General features: G+C 39.5%; 1 non-coding gene across 1 annotated transcript; it reads left to right on the forward strand.

Annotated features, from left to right (window-relative positions):
• The first annotated feature begins 3535 nt into the window (after positions 1 to 3535).
• Positions 3536 to 3629, forward strand: trnai-uau. The gene is made up of 2 exons: positions 3536 to 3573; positions 3594 to 3629. It is a non-coding gene; the product is annotated as a tRNA-Ile (tRNA).
• The last annotated feature ends 8653 nt before the right edge of the window (positions 3630 to 12282 follow it).

A 12282-nucleotide genomic window follows, 5' to 3' on the forward strand; every position in this document is an offset into this window, starting at 1 on the left:
GCTGGCGTTGTGTTTTAATAACATAGCATATATACAAAAAGTGTGACGCACGTCCCGCTGTCATGGAAAACAACACGTACTTCAGCCGAAGAAACCGAACCATAAACATAATTGAATAGGCATAACTGTTGTGATCAAAGCTGCAGGGAGTTTATTTTTGTTGCAAATATATTATAGTTCATAATTGTGCACATTTTTGAAGATCCACTATTACCGTTCAAAAGTTTGGAATCACCTATATTGATGTTTCTTTAAAAACGTTCAAGCCAAAACTCAAAACTCTGGTAACAGCTGCGGGGTTGACTAATACCTGGAACATTCATTACATAAGGTTCTTATGCAAGGGCAACGTTGTTCACTCCTTCGGTAACTAAGACACTTGGCAGCGGGAGGTACATATTTCTAGTCCGCTCAGCTCATAGACTGATGACTACATGAATGACTTTGACTTGACCTTAAAACAACTCTGCATTCTCTATTCACGGTGTAATTATCAGAAAATGAAACCGGTTTGAATCCCTTCTTGACTCTGTCGCTGGGAGGCTGTAGTTCTATGCTTGTGTCGTGCTGTGCTTTTCTTTCACAAAACATTCAGACTAATCAGTGCTGACAGGCGGGTATGGGGTGTTTGGTGCGTTCGTAAAGTTGTTCCATCATTGTGAATTACCATCAGAAACATTTTTCGGAGGGTTTTGGGCAACGCATCCTTGTGGCAAATAAAGAGGCAGTGAGTGAGACTTGGTGTAACTGAGATGATAGTTGAGTATATCTGCAGGGGTTGACTGCATTGCTGATCCCAACCAGTCAGTGTATATGACTATATAGTCTATTATCATCATCATCAATTGCTCCAGTGCTGCCGGAAATTCTGCCGGATCACGCTCTTTTCGCCCAGATGTCCGTTACCTTACCGCTTTCTTTGCGTTGGCATTCTAAACTCCGGTGGATTTCTGAGGACTATGGTCAATTGCTCCTCAGATCTCTGCAGGGTAAATCCAGACAGCTAGCTACACTATCTGTCCAATCTGAGTTTTCTGATGCACGACTAAAACAACTTTTGAACGTGCACATGTTCCACCAAAACAAGTTCCTTTCTTCAGTTATTTTTTACATCAATGGTTAATCTCTGATTTATAGGGTCGTAACGCATCTAAATAATCCAGAGAATATTTTCATTTCTGCTTCCCACCAAATATTTAGCTTGTATGTGAGTTTTGTGTTTATGTGTTTTATGAGTGAACTTTTTTTCCAACTTTTGTTCATGTTTTTTTCCCTATGCTATAGCATCATGACTGTAAGGACAGCAATGTCAGTCGGTTGGTGAACAACTTTGCGCGCGTGTGTGTGTGTGTGTGAAAAATATTTCTACAGAAAGTATACAATTCCTTTATTATTTATAGAATAGGTATTAAAGAGCTGAAATCTTTTCAGTCCAAACTGAAATATCCCAATAACTGGATTGCCATTAAATATTGTACAGACATTCATGTCCCCAGAGGATGAATCTTACTGACTTTGGTAACTCCCTGACTTTTTTGTTTAGCCCCATGAAGTAAACTTTTGTAGCTTTGAGTGAAATATTTTGAAAATTATTTGATGGATTGCCTGAATTTTGGTGCAGCTATTGATTAACCCCACAGAGCAAATGTTGTCAATAAGCACAGAAAAGGAAATATTTCTACAGAAAGTATACAATTCCTTCATTATGTAGAGAATAGGTTATAGAGAGCTGACCTGTAAGAGGTCTGCCAAACGTGCAGTAAATCATTTCATGATTAACCTATAAATAGATTTTTGGAATGTGCGAGACATGCTTCCTTCAAGGAATCATATTCATGTTTGAACAGGAAAAAAGGCTCTTTTTATGTACCTAACAATAGTTTAATTATAGCTGTAATGTCAATGCGGTGACAAATCTCGGAATTTAATTGTAATGGAAAAAAAAGGTTTTTGTTTGGAAATAATCTATTCTCACATTTAAAATTCAGATGGGTGTTGTTAATCAAAAGGCAATTTAAAAGTGTGAGCTTTTGTGAATGTCTGAAACAAAATACTGAGTGAATCCAATACTTTGCTTTAAATACCAGCACAACTAAGAACATTCCCATCAGCCTTAGCTGTTATTTTTTTCTTAGCACTAATTAGCAAATGTTAGCATTCTGATCTCTGAACGATTAAACATATCTGCTAAATTTCAGCATGTAAGCATTGTCATTTGAGTATGTTAGCATACTGATGTTAGCATTTAGCTCAAAGCACGGCTGTGTAGCCTCAGTGATTTCATTTTATTTCATTTATTATACAGGAAAGTTAAAAGTAACATTAAGTTACAATATAAACGGGCCTGATTCTGTTTAAAAACTGGTTTCCAGCAGGTTCCTGTTCTGCAGAAACATAGAACATAGAACATAGTTACGGCACATGAAGACAGAAACAATTGTACAGGACATTAGCATGGGCTAGATGGATACAGACAACTAAAAACAACAATACAGACTTGAACAATACATGAACAATTAATGTGTGCAAGTGTAACTGTTGAGAAGGAACAGTTTCAGGGTTCTAAATTAGCACCGTTTACCAGCCAAAAGCTGGTGAAATATGCAAGTGGCTGGTAGATTTGCTTCACTCACCAGCCAAAAACCCAATGGTAATCTATTGAATGGCTGGTAATATTTGAACATTCATTAGCCATTTGGCTGGTAGACGAAAATGTTAATTTTGAAGCCTGAACAGTTTGTATGTCTTTTTGAAATATATGATGGATGGTAGTGTTCTGATCTGAATGTCATTCCAGATCTGTTTCTGAGTCTTGTCTCGTTATCAAGTGGAAAATGTAAAGCATATAAAAAAATATTGAAGAGTATATTGAACCTTTAAAGGAACACGCCGAATTATTGGGAATATGGCTTATTCACCGTAACCCCCAGAGTTAGACAAGTCGATACATACCCTTCTCATCTCCGTGCGTGCTGTAAAGCGGTCTGACGTCTCCAGCGGCATCAGCCCATCACAGAACAGGCAGGTGAATGGTTCCAGTAATCCTACTGCTCCGAATAAGTGACAAAATAACGCCGACATGTTCCTATTTACATGTTGTGATTTGTAGAGTCATAGCGTCGTACAAATATTCAGAAGAGTCGCCATCTTCTACCGTAAATAAACCGGGAACTATATTCTCAGGCGGAAGAATATAGTACTTGGGGGGAGTGATATGCTCGCAGCAAGCCTGTCTGAGAATATAGTTCCGGTTTGTTTACGGTTAGAAGATGGCTGTGTCTCATGTTACGTTGTTTTTTGTACAGTGTGTGTGTGTGTGTGTGTGTGTGTGTGTGTGTGTGTGTGTGTGTGTGTGTGAGGTAAAAGTGGAGTATGTGCATGGATTCCTGGTATACAGCCTAAACGGCCTCTCCTTTTTTCGGTGGTGAAATATTATTCCATCTTTATCTTTGTTTTTTTAGGTGACCTCAGCAAACTCCCACCACAGCTACACCCATTCAGTCATTTTCCAGCAACTGAACTTCATGGCACATAGGCTCCAGTGGCGCAATCGGTCAGCGCGCGGTACTTATAAGACAGTAACCTGCAGAGTGATGCCGAGGTTGTGAGTTCGATCCTCACCTGGAGCAGAAGAGTTTTACCATGCAGGGGTTTATTAAAAAGCTCAAAAAACACTGATCACAAGAAAACCCTGACGACAAAGACTAGCAGATGCTGCCTAGCTTATAGAAAAGGTGTACAGTTGGTGCTTTTGGGGGTTTAAGTTAAGGATTAGGATGAAGAATATTTGGGATATGCCATATGAATAAATATAAACTAACAAAGGACCCGGTGAATGTGACATGGAGGTTTTTGCATTTGATGTGGGGAGGGACAGGGTCAGCCTTGTCCCTCCTGAAATCTATGACCACCTCATTGTTTGTTTTTTGATGAGAGTCAGGTTATGACCCCCACAAAGCGGCCGAATCGTCTTGCAAATTTGATTATTGTGTTGGTGGGTGTGCAGTCATGGGTGTAGATGGCATACAGGAATGGGCTCAGCACACAAACCGTGGGAGCCGGAGCTGAGCGGCGTGTGGAGAAGCTGTGGGTTCCGATTTTGACGCGGCTGCGGGCAGTTTGTAAGAAAGTCTTTAATCCAGGCACGGGTGGCAGGGGGGAAATCCAGGGCAGCCAGCTTGTCCACTAGGATGTCGTTCTGGTGGTATTAAAGGCCGAGCATTCTTACGATGGGTGTTCCAGGTGGCTGAGAACAGTGTGGAGGGCTGTGGAGATCATCAGCGGATCTATTTGCTCTGTACGACTCGAGGGGTTGCTGTGGAGTTCAGAGAGAGTGACGAGAAGAGATGAGAAGAGGAAGGAGGCGTCTCAGATTTGTTGTGATATCTCCTCACCAAGTTTATGTTGATGTTATGTCCACGTTTGAATGTCTACAAATGAACTGTCAGCTGAGTGTTGACGCTGTTTGACACCACACCGACTAATGAAAAGGAGCGAGCTGGCCGCAAAGCGGAGAAATCGGCGCACAAAGTTCACGACCAAGGTTGGCCTCAAATCCTTAACTCCAGTCTGGCGGCTAAGCGGTTAGCTTTTCCTAGTTTTCAAATGCACGAGCAAAACCAAGCTCTGTTATAATCTTAGATGTTTAGGTAATAATATTTGAACTATTGAAATATTTTCAACATTTCGACATTTTGACATGTCATTTTAGGTAAGCACAGGTGATACTAAATGAACTAATGATTGGCATTCATCTTCAATGTTATCAGCGACACTTGCTTTCTTACAATGACAATATCTACAGCCTGTAAAGTGTAAGTCATTTTAGCGGTGTAGCATTATTTTTTCAGTATTGTTTCTCCAATCTTTCTTTATCTTTTGCTTTCCCATAAAGAATGAAAAAAAAAACCACCAGACTTGCAGAAAGGTACCGTCTTATCCAAAGTGAGGTGGACTATTTGTGGGAGGAAAAAGAATCGAATAGCCCTTTAACACCAGCTGAATTTAAACCTTCATGTGAGAATGGATTCTTTCCAATTGAACTCCTGAACAAAAGCTTTTCCCCGCTGCAATGAAATCCCCTGACAGCAGCTGTGTCGCTCTAACAGCTAGAATTAAAATATTGTAGGTACCAAGAAGACACTTTTTTTTCTGTTGAAACATGAATGAAGGAAGCATGTCTCACACGTTACAATGATCTATTAATAAGATCATCATGGACTACATGATTGACTGCACTTGTTGCAGACATCTTACAGGTCAGCTCTTGAATACCTATTCTGGACAGAATGAAGGAATTGTATTCTTTCTGTGGAAATATTTTTCGTCCTGTTCCTATGGACATCACGTGCTGGACCTTCTCTCAGACATTGTCAATGTTACTAAAGGAGAATTTCACATAATAGTGATGGCAGGGTGATCTGTGTGTAGAGAGTCTAATACACTGTACATTCTTCAACATAACAAAAGTATCACCTTTCTCATGGTTCCTGGTCTGAGACACACACACACACACACACACACACACACACACACACACACACACACACACACACACACACACACACACACACACACACACACACACACACACACACGTCATTACATCCATAAAACTTCTTTGGGGCTTTTATTTTTTCCCATCAGCAGCTCGTCTCTGATTTTTAGTCGTCTCAGGCTTCCTTGTCTTTCTCTGTAAGCACAATAAACCCTTTCTTTCTTCCTGTGATTCTTTTTAAAAAGAAAACCCCCAGATCCATTTCCTTTTACTGCGTGGCAAATTAATATTACTGTAATTAAAGTCATATTTATTGTCATATGTTGCCACATTTTACTGAACCAACAGAACATAATATAATGATGTATGCATTCGCTAGTCTGACTAAATCTTCATGCATGTATAAATGTAAAACTAATTTACAATAACACTGTGTGTGATACAGGAACAGCTACATTACATACACTACATCTCTTCCTCCGAGATTTATTTATTTTTTGACGTGGATGTTCTTGCCTTTAGCAGATTTGCACTAAAACAATCCCTTTATTTGGGGGGCCGGTGGATAAGCTCACTACAGATCACTGAAGAAAGCGGGGGAAGCCTAAAACTCTGTGTGTCCGACCTGAAGCTTGAACCAACAAACAGATTATTTATAAACTCACACACACTTAAATTTAGAGACTTGATGGAAGCCAAAACAATGCAAATAATGTATAACGTCAAAAATAGGATGGTTCCAGAGTCTATCCAGAAGCAGTTTCAGATTGGAGAGAGCAAATGTGAACTGAGGAGAATGTGCATGTTCACAAAGATAAAGATTAGAACAAATGTAAAACAAAGATGTATATCAGCAAAAGGAGTAAACGTGGAATCTTTTAGATGAGGAAGAAAAAATGTGTTACACAAGATTTAAAAATACTAAAAAGTAGGAGGATTAACGAATATAAAAACGAGGCAAGAATGTTAATGTATATATATGAATGGGAATGTATTTTGTTTTGTTTATTTTTTTTACTTCTGCACATATGTGTGATAATATGTATATAAAACACAGAAATTAATGATAATACATCTTATAAAATTGATAATATGCTGAGGGACCTAAGAACAAAAGAAAGTTTGAAAAAATTGAATATAAAAAGGGTAGGTGTAATAAGCAAATGCTTCAACCTACACCTTTTCAATCAGTGTTGATTATAAACGAGTTAAGATGACACTGCATGAACTAAGGTGGCACTTTTTTTTTTTTTTTTTACCATTTATGTTATGCAAGTGATGTTGTGTAATTTATGTGATTGATTGATTGAAAAAAACTAAACTAAAGCTGTTTTAATATCATCCCTTTGTCAAATGTTATCTAATACCGTTTGCTGTGTTTGCTGTTTGACCACAACCAGGTTTTAAAGGGGCATTAGGTAATGCTTCCATTGCTCATTGTGGCTCAATCTTCCAATCATTGCACAGGTTTACAGTAAAAAGATTTCTTTCAACTGAGAGTCTTTGTTTGACTTTTGAAATCTCAACAATTCCTCTGACGTCACTGTGTTTCCATCCAACTATTTTGTGAGTTCTGCATTTGAGGAATGGTTTTGCAAACCTGCATGACTAAAAGACAGAATCCTGAAAGGCTGGAAGGTTGAAGAAACTCTGCTGATGTTAAGCAGATACAATGTTTAATCGTTCTGAGATCACCATGCCAACATTTGCTAATTAGTGCTTTGCAATTTGCAATTGAGGCTGATGGGAATGTTCTTAGCTTTGCTGGTATTTGGTCATAAAGCAAAGTATTGGATCCATTCACATTTATTTCAGGCATTTACTGAACAAAAGCTCAAACTTTTAAATTGCCTTTTGCATCACAACACCCATCTGAATTTTAAACCTTCATGTAAGAATGGAATTTTTTTCCTGTTTCCTGTTAATGAATGTGATTCCTTGAAGGAAGCATGTCTCGCACGTTCCAGTGATCTATTTATAGGTTAATCATGTAACGATTGACTGCTGCACACAGGTCAGCTTTTTAAGACCTATTATGTACATAATGAAGAAATAGTATACCTTCTGTAGTAGAAATATTTCACTTTCTGTACAAACCCCTTTTTGGGAATCCCCCGGGTTTTATTTTTTTTCAGATATTTCAGTCAAAACTACAATGTCAACTTCATGGTGGCCCACCGTTCTCTACATTCATGCAGCCCACTCGCAGAGCGCAGCCTGGTAAATGATGACGTATTTACGTCACTTTGCTAAACAAAAATAAAACGGTCACCTGTACACTGTGCTTATTGTAAAGAACAAAGTTGCAGACTTATACTAAGGTTTAAATTATATTATTTTAATATAGTCAGTCGTGAAGTAAAGTGGGCCAGTCTAAGGCATGAAACGCCAGGGCTGGAAACGAGTCCCACCCTGGCCCTGAGTCAGAGTGCTATAGCATGGGAAGAAATCAGAACAAAAGGTGGGGGAAAAAAACTACACAAGGGCAAAAACTTCACTCATGAAACAAAACTCAAAAAAGATATACTATATACTGTATTTGGTGGGAAGCAGAAATGGAAATTCTCTCTCTCTCTCTCTCTCTCTCTCTCTCTGTCTGTCTCTTTCTCTCTCTCTTTCTTTCTCTCTGTTTCTCTCTCTCTCTCTCTCTCTCTCTCTCTCTCTCTCTCGTGGATCAGCAACCCCTGCAGTCAAACATTATTATCTCAGTTACACCAAGCAATGTTCTTTGAAGTTCACTGGTTATGCAATACGTCTCATTAACAAGTTTTTTCAGGGTAGGAAGAGGAAGTGAAATGAGTGGGATGACTCTGAACTCTGAACTCTCTCTGATGAAATATCCCCAGTTCAGTCAAGCATCAAGTGTGTACAGCAGGAGAATATTTCTGTGACAGCTTGGTCTCAGCCACTTTTGTATGTTGACTTCATCATCATCAAACAATACATTTGCACATTCCCTAATTTTTTTTTTTTTTATCCTACACATGGGTTATTTAGGGGGCTGTACAAACATTATTAGAGTAGGGAGGGGTGTTAAACCTTATGTTTTGATTTTTTTTAAAGCAAGACCCTTACCAATGTTATATTTAATCTGTCACTAGCCCAGGCAGCTGTCCCTGCATGCTTTAAAACCACCTCCATCGTGCCAAAACACTCCACTGCAACAAGCCTTACTGACTTCCGTCCAGTTGCACTCACCCCCATCATTATGAAGTGCTTCGAGAGGCTGGTCCTGGCCCATCTCAAGACCTGCTTACCACCTTAACTGGACCCCTTCCAATTCGCCTACCGTCAGAACAGGAGCACAGAGGATGCCATCTCTACGGCACTTCACTCCGTCCTGTCCCACCTTGACAATAGCAACACCTATTTGAGAATGCTATTCATTGACTTTAGTTCAGCATTCAAACTGATCAACAAACTCAGTGAACTGGGCATCAATACCTCCCTCTGTAACTGGATTCTGGACTTCCTAACCAACAGACCTCAGTCTGTTAGGTTAGATAATCACACCTCCTCAACCATCACCCTGAACACCACAGGGATGTGTGCTGAGGCTGTGCTTGTTGCACACTCCTTTCAAACAACCCACAAGAAAAGCATGCTCAGGCTTTGCTAACAGCATCTCTTCTGACTCCATGCATGTTTTAAAACTATAAATACCAACCTGTGCCTTCTAACAAGCAATTTGGAGTCCCTTCGTTTTGACACAACAGGCTCAAGAACTCTTTTATATGTCAGTCTACCTGATGCTAAACCAAAATCAGGCCCTGTTTACACGAAGGGAAGACGCAGATATTTTCCAGCGGTTTGGCCTCTCATTTACACGAAAACCCCCGTTTTTATCACAGAAAACGATTATTTCTAAAAACTCCGGCCAAAGTGGAGATTTTGGAAAACTGCGTTTGCACGTTTGCATGTAAACTGAGACAAACGGAGGTTTAGGCAGCCGAGAGAGAGAAAGAGGACGTGATTGGTTGCTGTTGTTGCTATTGTCGGGATTCTGATTGGCTAACGTGGGCTTGAGCTTCTCGTTACACTGCCACCTACAGGTCTGGCATGCTCTTGACTGCATTGACGGCATATATACACGGGTACATATAAGCAAACACTTTTCTGAAAACGGAGAGATTGAAATGTCCGTTTATGAAAATAGCCGGCCACGTGTAAACGTAGCATAAGTCTTCTGCCAATTACTAAGATCTGGATCCGAGAATATCATGAAAATGTTTTTGTCACTTTGTCATGGCTACTGATGCGTTTTCAACTTTTGTACTATATGTGTAATTGTTGTCTAAATCTGTGTGTACCTTTTTTTCATTTTGGGCATTTTCAACGCAAAATGAATTTCAGTGTAAACTGATAATAAAGTTGTATCACACGTCGTATCGTAAAGATAATTTGACACTTCAGAAGTCTTAGTTAGACAACATCTACTTCATATCTTCCAAAGTTACCGTCTTTTTAAGTTTGAAAAAAGGCACTTTTGCCCCCCCATCACTCAACTCGGAAATGCTTTAAGGATGAGAGTGAGCTGGTAGTCATACTGTATGCTGTTGGCAGGTACAGTAGAGCCGTAGAAGTCCCTGCTAAATGATGAACAGGTGCTGCCCTCTAATGTTCCCTGGAGAATCTACACGGTGTATGATCAGTACACATGTTCAACAGTGTAGTGTAATGTCTTTTTACAGCACACCATACAGCCTGAAGGAGAAGGCCTGCACAGATTTGCCCGTTTCATAAACTTCTTATTTATCCAAACAGCATTATGCTGCTTTGACTATATGTTCATGTCTCAGTGTTCGTCAAATACAACCTTGGATGTAATCAGATATTATACATATACAAAGAAAGAAATAATAATATGGTTATGGTGCAGTTCGTTTTGTATCATGTTCAGCAGTCAGAGGGCCATACTATACCAGCAAATACGGTTATTAACTCGTTACAATAAATTACTTTATAGTTCCACTGTGGAATAATAACAGGCACTGCAGCAACACATTTGCATCTCATAAAAACGTCAGACACAAACTTAGGGCCTGTCTAATGATGCATACCGCAAATAACTCGACAGTGTCCCACAGAGCGACATGTGCACACATACGTGCACACACACACACACACACACACACACACACACACACACCCTCCCACACGTTATCGCACTTCCTTCCCATGTTGATTTAATTTTGTGCATCAGGGCTTTGCATTTTGTACAGGCTGTTTTCCCTTCATGTTCTGCTGTCGTTTTGTCGAAGAGTTAATCTGAATCTTTGCTTTCCATCTCGACATCTGTGTCATTGATTTACTTTTTTTTGTTCTTTAATCGATGAGCATTGGTTACCATTATTAACATTACTGTAATGTATTTGCAATATCCGATGCTAAAACTAATCCCAGCCAGCCAGACCTCATTATGTATTCTCTTTTACAAACGTTTTCCGTTTGACTGACTACTTCTTACAATTCACCTCCTCTCTCCTGTTACAGTAAATGAGGCTGGGCCTATGGAATGATGGAGGACAGTCATTTGAGCTCTACCCCAAACTTCGTCAGTTCACACTAACAATATTAATGTTATTAAGATCAAGTGATCCAGAGCCATGATCTTCTTTTACTCATCCTAAACAACCCAGAAAAACAACTTCCTGTTCATCATATTTAGTATATTTACAGGGGAGTAAGCCGTCTTTTTCTCCAGCTTATATGTGAAATAGTTTTCTCTTGCAATTGTAGGCCTTCCAGAAGCTTCTACATCCAACTGGAACGTCAGTGTCTTTTCGGAGCATTTGTACAATAAATCCACAATGATCATACAGTATATCATATTGCGCGAAATGAAATGAAATTATATGAAAGCTTTTCCCTTCCAATGAGTGCTAAGCCCTTAAGCCCACCCTTTGCTTTTCTTTACTTAATAACCCTGCAAAAGATCGCTGCAGGAACAAAATCAAATCCATTCTCCAGGATCCACATCACGCCAGTCACTCTCTGTTTAGGTGGAGAAGCTCTGGTCGTGTGCTGAGACACCATCGACCGGAGAGCATAGGAGCGAACAGAAAGCACTTTCAACACAGTTTCTACCCAGCTGCCATCAAACTGCTGGCTAAGGACATTCTATCTGGTTTGAAGTAACCTGTCCCACCTCAGACTCAGACTCAGACTCTGACTCTGACACATTTAGACCACACGTGCGCACACACGTGCACACACGCACACCTACCTCATCTTTCTGTGCAATCATCATGGGCACAAGTTTGCACTTTGCACTTCTGTATTTATTGTACTTATTGTTATTTATTAGTATGTGGACTTTTTTATCTGCTCTGTCTTTTTTTAATTATAAGTGTTTTTTACTGACTGAGTTATCCGCACAAGTACTCCAATGAGCCTGGCAAAAATAAACTTGACTTGACTTGACTAATATTGCATTTGGAAAATGTATAATAAAATGAATTACTTTCTGCTTTATTTTCAAGAGTCTGATAATAGATTACATGCTGTATCCGTCCTCTCTTTTGATTATTGTAAAAGCTTGTTAATGGTGGTCAATAGGGTGAAATTGTTAGGCGTTTTGCAGATGCATATGCATACTGTAGATATTAACCAACAAATGAGCCGGCATCAGTCCAGAAGTTGTCACACAGGTTTTTGGCCTTTGGCATTCATTGGAAAATGAACATTGTGAACAGTATGTTTGTATGAGGACAGTGTAGGCTGGCAAATCATAAGCAACAAATGAAAGGCCTACACCAATGGTGCCTTTGAATAAACAGAAATGT

The sequence above is a fragment of the Perca fluviatilis genome, chromosome 21 (genome assembly GCF_010015445.1).
Source record: "Perca fluviatilis chromosome 21, GENO_Pfluv_1.0, whole genome shotgun sequence".
Lineage (NCBI taxonomy): Eukaryota > Metazoa > Chordata > Actinopteri > Perciformes > Percidae > Perca > Perca fluviatilis.